Genomic DNA, 13,349 nt, shown 5'->3' on the forward strand with positions numbered 1-13,349 from the left:
ACCTGCAGTGCAACAGTTAATATAGACTTCCTGGAGTGGGGCCATACAGGGAGGAGAGGTGATAAAAATGCAGCCAGAAGAGGGTCAGGCCTCTAATGGACACATGAGGAGAAGGTAAGCTGCCAGACATTATTGCATGTCTATGACTGGCCTCCCCCTTCCCCGCCTGGGTCCAGGTTTAGAGGGGAACTTCAGATGAAACTTCTTCAACAGACGAGGTGCAAAGACCACCGATGCAGGGACCCAAGACCTCTCTTTAGGGCCAAAGCCTTTCCAATGAACAAGGTACTGAAGAGCGCCTCTACAGAGTCGGGAATCCAGAACTTGACTGACCTCGTATTCCTGATTATCCTCAGAGAGCAGTGATATGTTAGGGAGAGGACGAGAGAACTTATTGAGGACTAAAGGCTTCAGAAGGGAAACATGGAAGGAGTTAGCGATTTTGAGGCTTTTGGGAATCTGACGTTTGAAACAAACCGGATTTAGTTTAGAAGTTATAGTATATGGACCAATGAATCTTGGAGCAAACTTCATAGAAGGAACTCGGAGCTTGATGTTCCTGGTGGAGAGCCAGAATTTGTCCCCCGGCTGAAGAGAAGGCGGTTTACGCCTGCGGCGGTCAGCAAAGCCTTTGAATTTGTCAGCAGCTGCCCAGAGGGAATCATGAACGTCACTCCAGATAGAATTGAACTCTTGAGCTGAAGTCAAGGCTGGGATATCCGGAGAACAGATCATGGGAAGCGGAAGTTGAGGATGTCTTCCATAAACTGAGAAAAAGGGTGTTCTCTGCGAACTGGTATTTACATAATTGTTATGAGAAAATTCTGCCCACGGAAGTAGAGAGGACCAATCCTCATGATGAGCAGAGACTAAGGTGTGAAGAAAAACCTCTAACTCCTGATTAACCATCTCTGTCTGCCCATTGGATTGAGGATGGTAAGAAGAGGAAAAATCCAAGGCAATATTGAGGGATTTGCAAAAGGCTCTCCAGAAGCAAGACGTAAATTGAACACCCCTGTCCGAAACAATATGAGAAGGAACCCCATGGAGGCGGAACATTTCTCGAACAAAAATGGGGACCAAGGCAGGAGCAAAAGGAAGACCAGGAAGGGGAACAAAATGAGCCATCTTGGAGAACCGATCGACTACCACCCAAATGACCGTATTACCGTCAGACAGTGGAATGGCCTGGGGTGGGGCCATACAGGAAGGAGAGATTATAAAAAGGCAGCCAGAAGAGGGTCAGGCCTCTAATGGACACATGGAGGAGAAGGTAAGCTGCCAGACATTATTGCATGTCCACGACAAGCCTTCAGAGGTTTGTTAGAGAACCTTAGTGAACAAACAGCATCACAAAGGCCAAGGAACACACCACACAGGTCAGGGATAAAGTTGTGGAGAAGTATAAAGCAGGGTTAGGTTATAAAAAAATCTCCCAAGCTTTGAAGATCTCACGGATCTCTGTTCACTGCACTGATTTCCATCATCGGAAAATGGAAAGAGTATGGCACAACTGCAAACCTACCAAGACATGGCCATCCACCTAAACTGACCGGGCCGGGCAAGGAGAGCTTTCTTTAGAGAAGCAGCCAAGAGGTCCATGGTAACTCTGGAGGAGCTGCACAGCTCAGGGGGGAGAATCTGTCCACAGGACAACTATTAGTGGTCTCTCCACAAATCTGCCCTTTATGGAAGAGTGACAAGAAGAAAGACATTGGAGAAAGAAAGACATAAGAAGTCCCGTTTGCAGTTTGTGAGAAGCCATGTGGGGGAGGGGGACACAGCAAACATGTGGGGGAGGGGACACAGCAAACATGTGGGGGAGGGGACACAGCAAACATGTGGAAGAAGGTGCTCTGGTCACATGATACCAAAATTCAACGTTTTGGCCGATATGTGTGGGGAAAACTAACACTGCACATCACCCTGAACATACCATCCCCACCGTGAAACATGGTGGTGGCAGCATCATGTGGTGGGGCTGCTTTTCTTCAGCAGGGACAGAGAAGCTGGTCAGAGTTGATGGGAAGATGGATGGAGACAAATACAGGACAATCTTAGAAGAAAACCTGTTAGAGTTTGCAAAACACTTGGGACTGGGGCGGAGGTTCACCTTCCAGCAGGACAACGACCCTAAAGTACAGCCAGAGCTACAATGGGATGGTTTAGATCAAAGCCTTTTCATGTGTTAGAATGGCCCAGTCACAGTCCAGACCTAAATCACATTGAGAATCTGTGACAAGCAGTGGCGTCGCTAGGGGGTGAGTTTTGGGGCTATAGCCCTAGATCTTTGGTAGACCTAGCATTGCCCCTGGTGGCAAGACTTGAAAATTGCTGATCACAGACGATCTCCATCCAATCTGACAGAGCTTGAGATATTTTACAGAGAAGAAGAATGGAGGAGAAATGTTCCTCTCTAGATGTGCAAAGCTGGTAGAGACACCCCCAAAAAGACTTGTAGAGAAAGGGGGTTCTACAAAGTATTGACTCCGGGGGGCGCCATACAAATGCCCCTCCCCCCACACTTTTCACATATTTATTTGAACCATTTATCATTTTCCTTCCACTTCACAATTATGTGACACTTTGGCCCAGATTCTTAACCAAGATACAATGGCGTATCTCCAGATACGCCGTCGTATCTCTGCGTTGAGCCGTCGTATCTATGCGACTGATTCTTAGAATCAGTTACGCATAGATATCCATTAGATCCGACAGGCGTAAGTCTCTTACGCCGTTGGATCTAAACTGCATTTTTTTTTGACCGCTAGGTGACGCTTCCGTCGAATTCCGCGTCGAGTATGCAAATTAGCTAGGTACGCAAATTCCCGAACGTACGCGCGGCAGACGCAGTAAAGTTACGACGTTTACGTTAGGCTTTTCCCGGCGTAAAGTTGCCCCTGCTATATGAGGCGCAGCCAATGTTAAGTATGGCCGTCGTTCACGCGTCAAAATTTGAAAAAGTTACGTCGTTTGCGTAACTCGTCCGTGAATGGGGCTGGACGTAATTTACGTCCACGTCAAAACCAATACGTCCTTCGCGGCGTATTAGGAGCAATGCACACTGGGAGATTTCCACGGACGGCGCATGCGCCGTTCGTGAAAAACGTCAATCACGTCGGGTCACAGTAGTTTAACATAAAACACGCCCCCCTTCCACATTTAAATTAGGTGGGCTTACGCCGGCCGATTTACACTACGCCGCCGCAACTTACGGATCAAGTGCTTTGAGAACAGCACTTGCCCGTGTAAGTTGCGGCGGCGTAACGTAAATCAGATACGTTGGGCCGCCGGAAAGATACGCCAGTCTACGAGAATCTGGCCCATTGTGTTGGTCTATTACATAAAATCCCAATAAAATACGTTTACGCTTTTGCTTGTAACATGAGAAGATGTGGAAAAATTCAAGGGGTATGAATACTTTTTCCCAGAATAATAGTGTTACCAGAATCCGTGTTTGCTGTACATTTCCGCCACTATTTCTCCTGTTTCTTCTAGATAGAGGTCGCCATTTTGTTGAAGCCCAGAGCAGTCCCTTTCTTACTAAGAACTCTCTCCCTCGCCTTCATCTAGGGTTGCCACCTGTCCGGGATTCACCTGGTTTTGAATCATGTGTCCGGCAGACTGAAACCCGGACACATCATTTAGACTGGGCTGTGGCTCCCCAAACAACTTTCTCTTAAAGGTAGTGCTCCTAATCTCAGCTTGTTACCTGTAAATAAAAGACACCCCTCCACAGAAGCAACCAACCAATCAGATTCCAATCTCTCCACCATGGCCAAGAACGAAGATCTGTCCAAGGATGTCGGGGAGAAGATTGGAGAAATACACAAGGCTGGAATGGGCTACAAGACCATCGCCAAGCAGCTTGGTGAGAGGAGACAACAGTTGGTGGGATTATTCACAAATGGAAGAAACACAAAACAACGGTCACTCTCCCTCAGACCTTAGGGTTGCCACCTCATTCCTTTAAACCCAAACACATATGAATTACACGGGTTCTGATTTAATGCCGATAAGGCACCAAGTGAGTTTAATCACCACCTTAATCAGCCTCAGAACCTGTGTACTTCATGGCTACATTCTCCCCCCACTTGAATTCTTTGGTCCCCAAAGAGGTGGGGATATTGAACTAACCAAATATTAATGAAGAAAAAGAGGAGTTCAGGTTTAAAGGGATGAGGTGACAACCATACTCGGCCTGGGGCTCCATACAAGATCTCCCCTCGTGGAGTTTCAATGATCATGAGAACGGTGAGGAATCCGCCCAGAACTACACGGGAGAATCTTGTCACTGATCTCAGATGGGACCATCGTCACCAAGAAAACAATCCATAACACACTACACCGGGAAGGACTGAAATCCTGCAGCCCCCGCAAGGTCCCCCCAATCACATGTACAGCCCGTCTGAAGTCTGATAATGAACATCTGAATGATTACGAGGAGAACTGGGGAAAGTGTTGTGGTCAGAGGAGACCAAAATCGAGCTCTTTGGCATCAACTCAACTCTCCGTGTTTGGAGGAGGATGAATGCCGCCTATGACCCCAAGAATGCCATCCCCCACCATCCTCCATGGAGGACAGCATCCCCCACCATCATCCATGGAGAACACCATCCCCCACCGTCATACATGGAGAACACCACCCCCCACCGTCATCCATGGAGAACACCATCCCCCCACCGTCATACATGGAGAACACCATCCCCCACCGTCATACATGGAGAACACCATCCCCCATCGTCATACATGGAGAACACCATCCCCCACCGTCATACATGGAGAACACCATCCCTCACCTTCATAAATGTAGAACACCATCCCCCACCGTCATACATGGAGAACACCATCCCCCACCATCATACGTGGAGAACACCATCCCCCACCGTCATACATGGAGAACACCATCCCTCACCGCCATCCATGGAGAACACCATCCCCCACCGTCATACATGGAGAACACCATCCCCCACCGTCATACATGGAGAACACCATCCCCCCACCGTCATACATGGAGAACACCATCCCCCACCGTCATCCATGGAGAACACCATCCCCCACCGTCATACATGGAGAACACCATCCCTCACCGCCATCCATGGAGAACACCATCCCCCACCGTCATACATGGAGAACACCATCCCCCACCGTCATACATGGAGAACACCATCCCCCACCGTCATCCATGGAGAACACCATCCCCCCAGCGTCATACATGGAGAACACCATCCCCCACCGTCATACATGGAGAACACCATCCCCCACCATCATACATGGAGAACACCATCCCCCCAGCGTCATACATGGAGAACACCATCCCCCACCGTCATACATGGAGAACACCATCCCCCACCGTCATACATGGAGAACACCATCCCCCACCGTCATACATGGAGAACACCATCCCCAACCATCATACATCGAGAACACCATCCCCCACCGTCATACATGGAGAACACCATCCCCCACCGTCATACATGGAGAACACCATCCCCCACCATCATACATGGAGAACACCATCCCCCACCATCATACATGGAGAACACCATCCCCCACCGTCATACATGGAGAACACCATCCCCCATCGTCATCCATGGAGAACACCATCCCCCCACCGTCATCCATGGAGAACACCATCCCCCACCGTCATACATGGAGAACACCATCCCCCAGCGTCATACATGGAGAACACCATCCCCCACCGTCATACATGGAGAACACCATCCCCCACCGTCACCCATGGAGGACACCATCCCCCACCGTCATACATGGAGAACACCGTCCCCCACCATCATACATGAAGAACACCATCCCCACCGTCATACATGGAGAACACCATCCCCCACCGTCATACATGGAGAACACCATCCCCCACTATCATACACGGAGAACACCATCCCCCACCGTCACACATGGAGAACACCATCCCTCACCGCCATCCATTGAGAACACCATCCCCCACCGTCATACATGGAGAACACCATCCCCCACCATCATACATGGAGAACACCATCCCCCACCGTCATACATGGATAACACCATCCCCCACCGTCATACATGGAGAACACCATCCCCCACTGTCATACATGGAGAACACCATCCCCCACTGTCATACATGGAGAACACCATCCCACACCGTCATACATGGAGAACACCATCCCCCACCGTCATACATGGAGAAGACCATTCCCAACAGTCATACATGGAGAACACCATCCCCCACCGTCATACATGGAGAACACCATCCCCCACCATCATACATGGAGAACACCATCCCCCACCGTCATACATGGAGAACACCATCCCCCCACCGTCATCCATGGAGAACACCATCCCCCACCGTCATACATGGAGGTGGAAACATTATGCTTTGGGGGTGTTTTTCTGATAAGGGGATAGTACAGCTTCAGTGCATCAAAGGGACAATGGGCGGGGCCATGTACCATCAAATCTTGGGTGAGAACTTCCTTCCCTCAGCCAGGGCATTGAAGACGGGTCATGGACGGGTCTTCCAGCATCACAATGACCCAAACACACGGCCAAGTGGGGAAAAAAGGACACCAATTTTGTTTGGGAACCACGTCGCACGACCGCGCAATTGTCAGTTAAAGCGATGCAGTGCCGAATCGCAAAAAAAAAGTGCTCCGGTCCTTGGCCAGCCAAATGGTCCCGGGGCTGAAGTGGTTAATAAAAAATACAAAAAACGTTGTCTATCCACCATCAATTGCACCATTTCAGTGATGTAGATCCATGTCAATCAGGACCAATCAATCAGTCAACATGTTGGCACAATCGTATCCCAGCCCTGAGCCGCGCCGCTCACGTTACAATCTTCTTCTTTTCTTTATCCCGACTTCTCCCTCCTCCTCTCCCTTCCTTTACCCCTCCCCTCCCCCGCACCCTTCTTATCCCACTTCACCACATGTGTATCCTTTTTATACGAAGGTTACCTGAGATCTGGAGTGTTTGTATCCTTTGCGTTTGATTACAATGTGCGGCGAATGCTCTTCCCCCATTATTTAGATTTACATGTCATTGCGGCGGTAAGAGGAGAGCGGAGGCGCGGGCTGTGATTGTTCGCAATCCCCCACTGTTTGTATTTAATTAACTTAAAGTGTGTCTTTCACCTTATGTGGCCCTCAAGTCTTCTCCACTTCACAAAGACGAAGACAGCGCCTTCATTTCGGGGAGGAAACCGGGGAGGCCGGGACTGAACGAGAACTGCCAATATTCTTCTCTATTGTGGAAATCAGAAACGGGCGCACAACTAATTTCCTGCTCATCCATTCAGCGGAATACTTCTATTCATCTGGAGTTGCCCTGCAGACATATTTGAAGCTGGAATGATTATTATCCCGTTATTATTATTACTATTATCCCCCATAAGGGCCTTTGGAGACACCCCCTTAAAAAAATGCAGTGAAAGTTGTATGGTCCCCCAAGATAATAGTAGGGGCCAGGGGCGGACTGACCATTCGGGCACTGCCCGAGGGCCCCATGCCACTAGGGGGCCTCATCAGCCTCAGTAAAACCAGGGACAGTATGTAAAAATCTGTGTTTATTTACATCTGTCCCTGAAATGTCCGATACCGCCATCCTTTTGGTCTAAAAATCCCAAGATTATAGCTGCCCCGCCTCTCCAGTACCTTCTCAGTGTGATGAGAGAACGGGGGCGTGGCTGAGCCTCATTCTGTGTCTTATGGACACTCAGAGAGGAACTCGGGAGCGAGCACATGACTGCACATTTCCCTCCACTTCCTGTCCCAGTGACTACACAGGAAGGAAAGAGACATTTGACAGCAGAGGCACAGAGAACGATCCTCCTCTGTCTCTCTTCCTTCCTTTTTGTTCTCTTCTCTTTTATTTTATTTCCTTCTCTTTCCTTCTCTTCTCTTCTCTTTCATTCTCTTCTATTTCATTCTCTTCTCTTTCATTCTCTTTCCTTCTCTTCTCTTTCCCTCTCTTTCCTTCTCTTCTCTTTCCATCTCTTCTCTTTCATCCTCTTCTCTTTCCCTCTCTCTCTTTCCTTCTCTTCTCCTTCATTCTCTTCTCTTTCATTCTCTTCTCTTTCCTTCTCTTTCATTCTCTTCTCTTTCCTTCTATTCTATTTCCTTCTCTTCTCCTACATTCTCCTCTCTCTTTCATTCTCTTCTCTTTCCTTCTCTTCTCTTTCCTTCTCTTCTCCTACATTGTCTTCTCTCTTTCATTCTCTTCTCTTTCCTTCTCTTCTCCTACATTGTCTTCTCTCTTTCATTCTCTTCTCTTTCCTTCTCTTTCATTCTCTTCTCTTTCATTCTCTTCTCTTTCCTTCTCTTCTCTTTCATTATCTTCTCTTTCATTCTCTTCTCTTTCCTTCTCTTTCATTCTCTTCTCTTTCCTTCTCTTTCATTCTCTTCTCTTGTATTCTCTTCTCTTTAATTCTCTTCTCTTTCATTCTCTTCTCTTTCATTCTCTTTCCTTCTCTTCTCCTACATTGTCTTCTCTCTTTCATTCTCTTCTCTTTCATTCTCTTCTCTTTCCTTCTCTTCTCTTTCATTCTCTTCTCTTTCCTTAACTTCTCTTTCATTCTCTTCTCTTTCATTCTCTTCTCTTTCCTTCTCTTCTCTTTCATTCTCTTCTCTTTCCTTCTCTTTCATTCTCTTCTCTTTCATTCTCTTCTCTTTCCTTCACTTCTCTTTAATTCTCTTCTCTTTCATTCTCTTCTCTTTCCTTCTCTTCTCTTTCATTATCTTCTCTTTCATTCTCTTCTCTTTCCTTCTCTTTCATTCTCTTCTTTCCTTCTCTTTCATTCTCTTCTCTTGTATTCTCTTCTCTTTCATTATCTTCTTTTTCATTCTCTTCTCTTTCATTCTCTTCTCTTTCCTTCTCTTTCATTCTCTTCTTTCCTTCTCTTTCATTCTCTTCTCTTGTATTCTCTTCTCTTTCATTCTCTTCTCTTTCCTTCACTTCTCTTTAATTCTCTTCTCTTTAATTCTCTTATCTTTCATTCTCTTCTCTTTCCTTCTCTTCTCTTTCATTCTCTCCTCTTTCATTCTCTCCTCTTTCATTCTCTTCTCTTTCCTTCTCTTTCATTCTCTCCTCTTTCATTCTCTTTCATTCTATTCTCTTTCCTTCTCTTTCCTTCTCTTCTCCTTCATTCTCTTCTCTTTCATTCTCTTCTCTTTCCTTCTCTTTCATTCTCTTCTCTTTCCTTCTATTCTATTTCCTTCTCTTCTCCTACATTCTCCTCTCTCTTTCATTCTCTTCTCTTTCCTTCTCTTCTCCTACATTGTCTTCTCTCTTTCATTCTCTTCTCTTTCCTTCTCTTCTCTTTCATTCTCTTCTCTTTCATTCTCTTCTCTTTCCTTCTCTTCTCTTTCATTATCTTCTCTTTCATTCTCTTCTCTTTCCTTCTCTTTCCTTCTCTTTCATTCTCTTCTCTTTCCTTCTCTTTCATTCTCTTCTCTTGTATTCTCTTCTCTTTCATTCTCTTCTCTTTCCTTCACTTCTCTTTAATTCTCTTCTCTTTCATTCTCTTCTCTTTCATTCTCTTTCCTTCTCTTCTCCTACATTGTCTTCTCTCTTTCATTCTCTTCTCTTTCCTTCTCTTCTCTTTCATTCTCTTCTCTTTCATTCTCTTCTCTTTTCTTCTCTTCTCTTTCATTCTCTTCTCTTTCCTTAACTTCTCTTTCATTCTCTTCTCTTTCATTCTCTTCTCTTTCCTTCTCTTCTCTTTCATTCTCTTCTCTTTCATTCTCTTCTCTTTCCTTCTCTTTCATTCTCTTCTCTTTCCTTCTCTTTCATTCTCTACTCTTGTATTCTTTTCTCTTTCATTCTCTTCTCTTTCCTTCACTTCTCTTTAATTCTCTTCTCTTTCATTCTCTTCTCTTTCCTTCTCTTCTCTTTCATTATCTTCTCTTTCATTCTCTTCTCTTTCCTTCTCTTTCATTCTCTTCTTTCCTTCTCTTTCATTCTCTTCTCTTGTATTCTCTTCTGTTTCATTATCTTCTTTTTCATTCTCTTCTCTTTCATTCTCTTCTCTTGTATTCTCTTTCATTCTCTTCTTTCCTTCTCTTTCATTCTCTTCTCTTGTATTCTCTTCTCTTTCATTCTCTTCTCTTTCCTTCACTTCTCTTTAATTCTCTTCTCTTTCATTCTCTTCTCTTTCCTTCTCTTCTCTTTCATTCTCTCCTCTTTCATTCTCTTTCATTCTCTTCTCTTTCCTTCTCTTTCATTCTCTCCTCTTGCATTCTCTTTCATTCTCTTCTCTTTCCTTCTCTTTCATTCTCTTGTCTTTCTCTTCTCTTTCATCCTCTTCTCTTTCCCTCTCGTTCATTCTCTTCTCTTTCTCTTCTCTTTCCTTCTCTTTCATTCTCTTCTCTTTCATTCTCTTCACTTTCCTTCTCTTTCATTCTCTTCTCTTTCCTTCTCTTTCATTCTCTTCTCTTTCCTTCTCTTCATTTGCATTCTCTTCTCTTTCCTTCTCTTCTATAATGCCCCGTACACGATCGGAAATTACGACAAGAAAACCACAGATTTTTTTCCGACTGATGTTGGCTCAAACTTGTGTTGCATACCGTCAAGAACGCGGAGACGTACAAGACGTACGACGAGCCGAGATCAATGAAGTTCAATAGGCAGTTCGGCTCTTCTGCTTTATTCTGAGCATGCGCATCGGAATTGCATTCAGACAAGCGGATTTTCCGATAGAAACTTTTTCCCTCGGAAAAATAGAGAACCTGCTCTCAATCTTTTGTGGGTGGAAATTCCGACAGAAAATGTCAGATGGAGCCGACACACGATCGGGATTTCCGACCAAAAACTCCCATCTGACTTTCCTTGTCGGAATTTCCGATCGTGTGTACGCAGCGTTACATTCTCTTCTCTTCCATTCTTTTACATTCTCTTCATTTTCCATCCCTTTCCTGCAAATTAATTCTCTTCTCTTCTATTTTATTCTTTTTAATTCACTTTCATTCTCTTCTCTTTCCTTCTCTTTGTTTTCATTCTCTTCTCTTTCATTTTCTTTTCTTTCTTCTATTCTCTTTCATTTTCATATTTTTTCCATCTCTTTCCTTCTCTTAACTTTTATTTCCTTCTCTTTCATTCTCATTCATTCTCTTCTCTTATATTTTTTTTCATTCTTTCATACTCTTACATTCTCTTCTCTTCCTTTTCCATCTCTTTCATTATTTTTCTCTTTCCTTGTCTTCTCTTTCATTAATTTTCTTTCTTTCTCCCCTATTTCATGCTCTTCTCTTTCTCTTTTATTTCCTTCCCTTTCCATCACTTTTCTTTATTTCTCTTACATTCTCTTCTCTTCTTTTTTCATCTTGTCCATTCTTTTCGTCTCTTTCATTCTGTTCCATTCTGTATTTTCCCTTCTCTTTCATTTTCTTTTTTCCCATCTCTTTCATTCTTTTCTCATTTCTTCTCTTTTCTTTCTTTCTCTTCTATTTAATGCTCTTCTCATTCACCTCCCCCCCCCATCTCTTTTCCCCCATCTCTTTCATGTTCTTCTCTTTCATTCTCCTGTCTTACCTTCTCTTTTCTTTCTTTCTCCTCATTTCATGCTCTTCTCTTTCATTCTTATTTATTTCCTTCCCTTCTCTTTCATTCTTTTCCCCATCTCGTTACTTCTCTTCTATTTCATGCTCTTCTCATTCTCTTTTATTTCATTCCCTTTCCTTCTCTTTTCCTTCATTCTCTTTTCTTTCATTCTGTTTTCTTTCATTCCCTTACATTCTCTTTTCTTCCATCTCTTTAAATATTTTTCTCTTTCCTTATCTTCTTTTTTATTCTCTTTTCTTTCTTTCTCTTCTATTTCATGCTCTTCTCTTTCTCTTTTATTTCCTTCCCATTCCATCACTTTTCTTTATTTCTCTTTCATTCTGTTTTCTTTCATTCTCTTCTCTTCTTTTTTCATCTTGTCCATTCCTTTCTCTTTTCGTCTCTTTCATTCTGTTCCATTCAATTTGTTCCCTTCTCTTTCATTTTCTTTTTTCCCATGTCTTTCATTCTTTTCTCATTTCTCATCTTTCCTTCTATTTTCTTTCTTTCTCTTCTATTTTATGCTCTTCTCATTCATCCCCCCCCCCATCTCTTTCATTCTTTCATTGTCTTCTATTTCATGCTCTTCTCTTTCTCTTTCATTTCCTTCCATTTCCTTCTCTTTTCCTTCATTCTCTTTTCTTTATTTTTTTTTCTTTCATTCCCTTACATTCTCTTTTCTTCCTTTTCCATGTCTTTAAATATTTTTCTCTTTCCTTATCTTCGTTTTCATTCTCTTTTCTTTCTTTCTCTTCTATTTCATGTTCTTCTCTTTCTCTTTTATTTCTTTCCCTTTCCATCACTTTTCTTCATTTCTCTTTCATTCTCTTCTCTTCTTTTTTCATCTTGTCTATTCCTTTCTCTTTTCGTCTCTTTCATTCAGTTCCATTAAATTTTTTCCCTTCTCTTTAATTTTCTTTTTTCCCCATTTTCTCTCATTCTTTTCTCATTTCTCATCTTTCCTTCTATTTTCTTTCTTTCTCTTCTATTGTATGCTCTTCTCATTCATCCCCCCCCATCTCTTTCATTCTTTCATTGTCTTCTATTTCATGCTCTTCTCTTTCTCTTTCATTTCCTTCCATTTCCTTCTCTTTTCCTTCATTCTCTTTTCTTTATTTTTTTTTCTTTCATTCCCTTACATTCTCTTTTCTTCCTTTTCCATGTCTTTAAATATTTTTCTCTTTCCTTATCTTCGTTTTCATTCTCTTTTCTTTCTTTCTCTTCTATTTCATGTTCTTCTCTTTCTCTTTTATTTCTTTCCCTTTCCATCACTTTTCTTCATTTCTCTTTCATTCTCTTCTCTTCTTTTTTCATCTTGTCTATTCCTTTCTCTTTTCGTCTCTTTCATTCAGTTCCATTAAATTTTTTCCCTTCTCTTTAATTTTCTTTTTTCCCCATTTTCTCTCATTCTTTTCTCATTTCTCATCTTTCCTTCTATTTTCTTTCTTTCTCTTCTATTTTATGCTCTTCTCATTCATTCCCCCCACCCCCCACCTCTTTTATTTTCTTCTCTTTCATTCTCTTTTCTTTCTTTTTCTTACCTCTCAATCTCCCCCCCTCTTCTCTTTCATTCTGTTTTATTTCCTTCCATTCTCTTTTCTTTCGTTTTCTTACCTCTCAATCTCCCCCCCTCTTCTCTTTCACCCCCCCTCCCCCATCTCTTTCACTTTTTTCTTCTCTTTTATCCTCTTCTCTTTCATTCTTCTTGTTTTTTATTTCCTCCGTTTTCCCTCCTTTGACGAGACATTCTTATAGGAGGGGGGGGGGGGGGGGGCAGAGACTCTTCTGAGCTCTGGTGAGAATTAAATACATTTAAAAAG

This window comes from Rana temporaria, chromosome 5 (assembly GCF_905171775.1).
Source record: "Rana temporaria chromosome 5, aRanTem1.1, whole genome shotgun sequence".
NCBI classification, from domain to species: domain Eukaryota; kingdom Metazoa; phylum Chordata; class Amphibia; order Anura; family Ranidae; genus Rana; species Rana temporaria.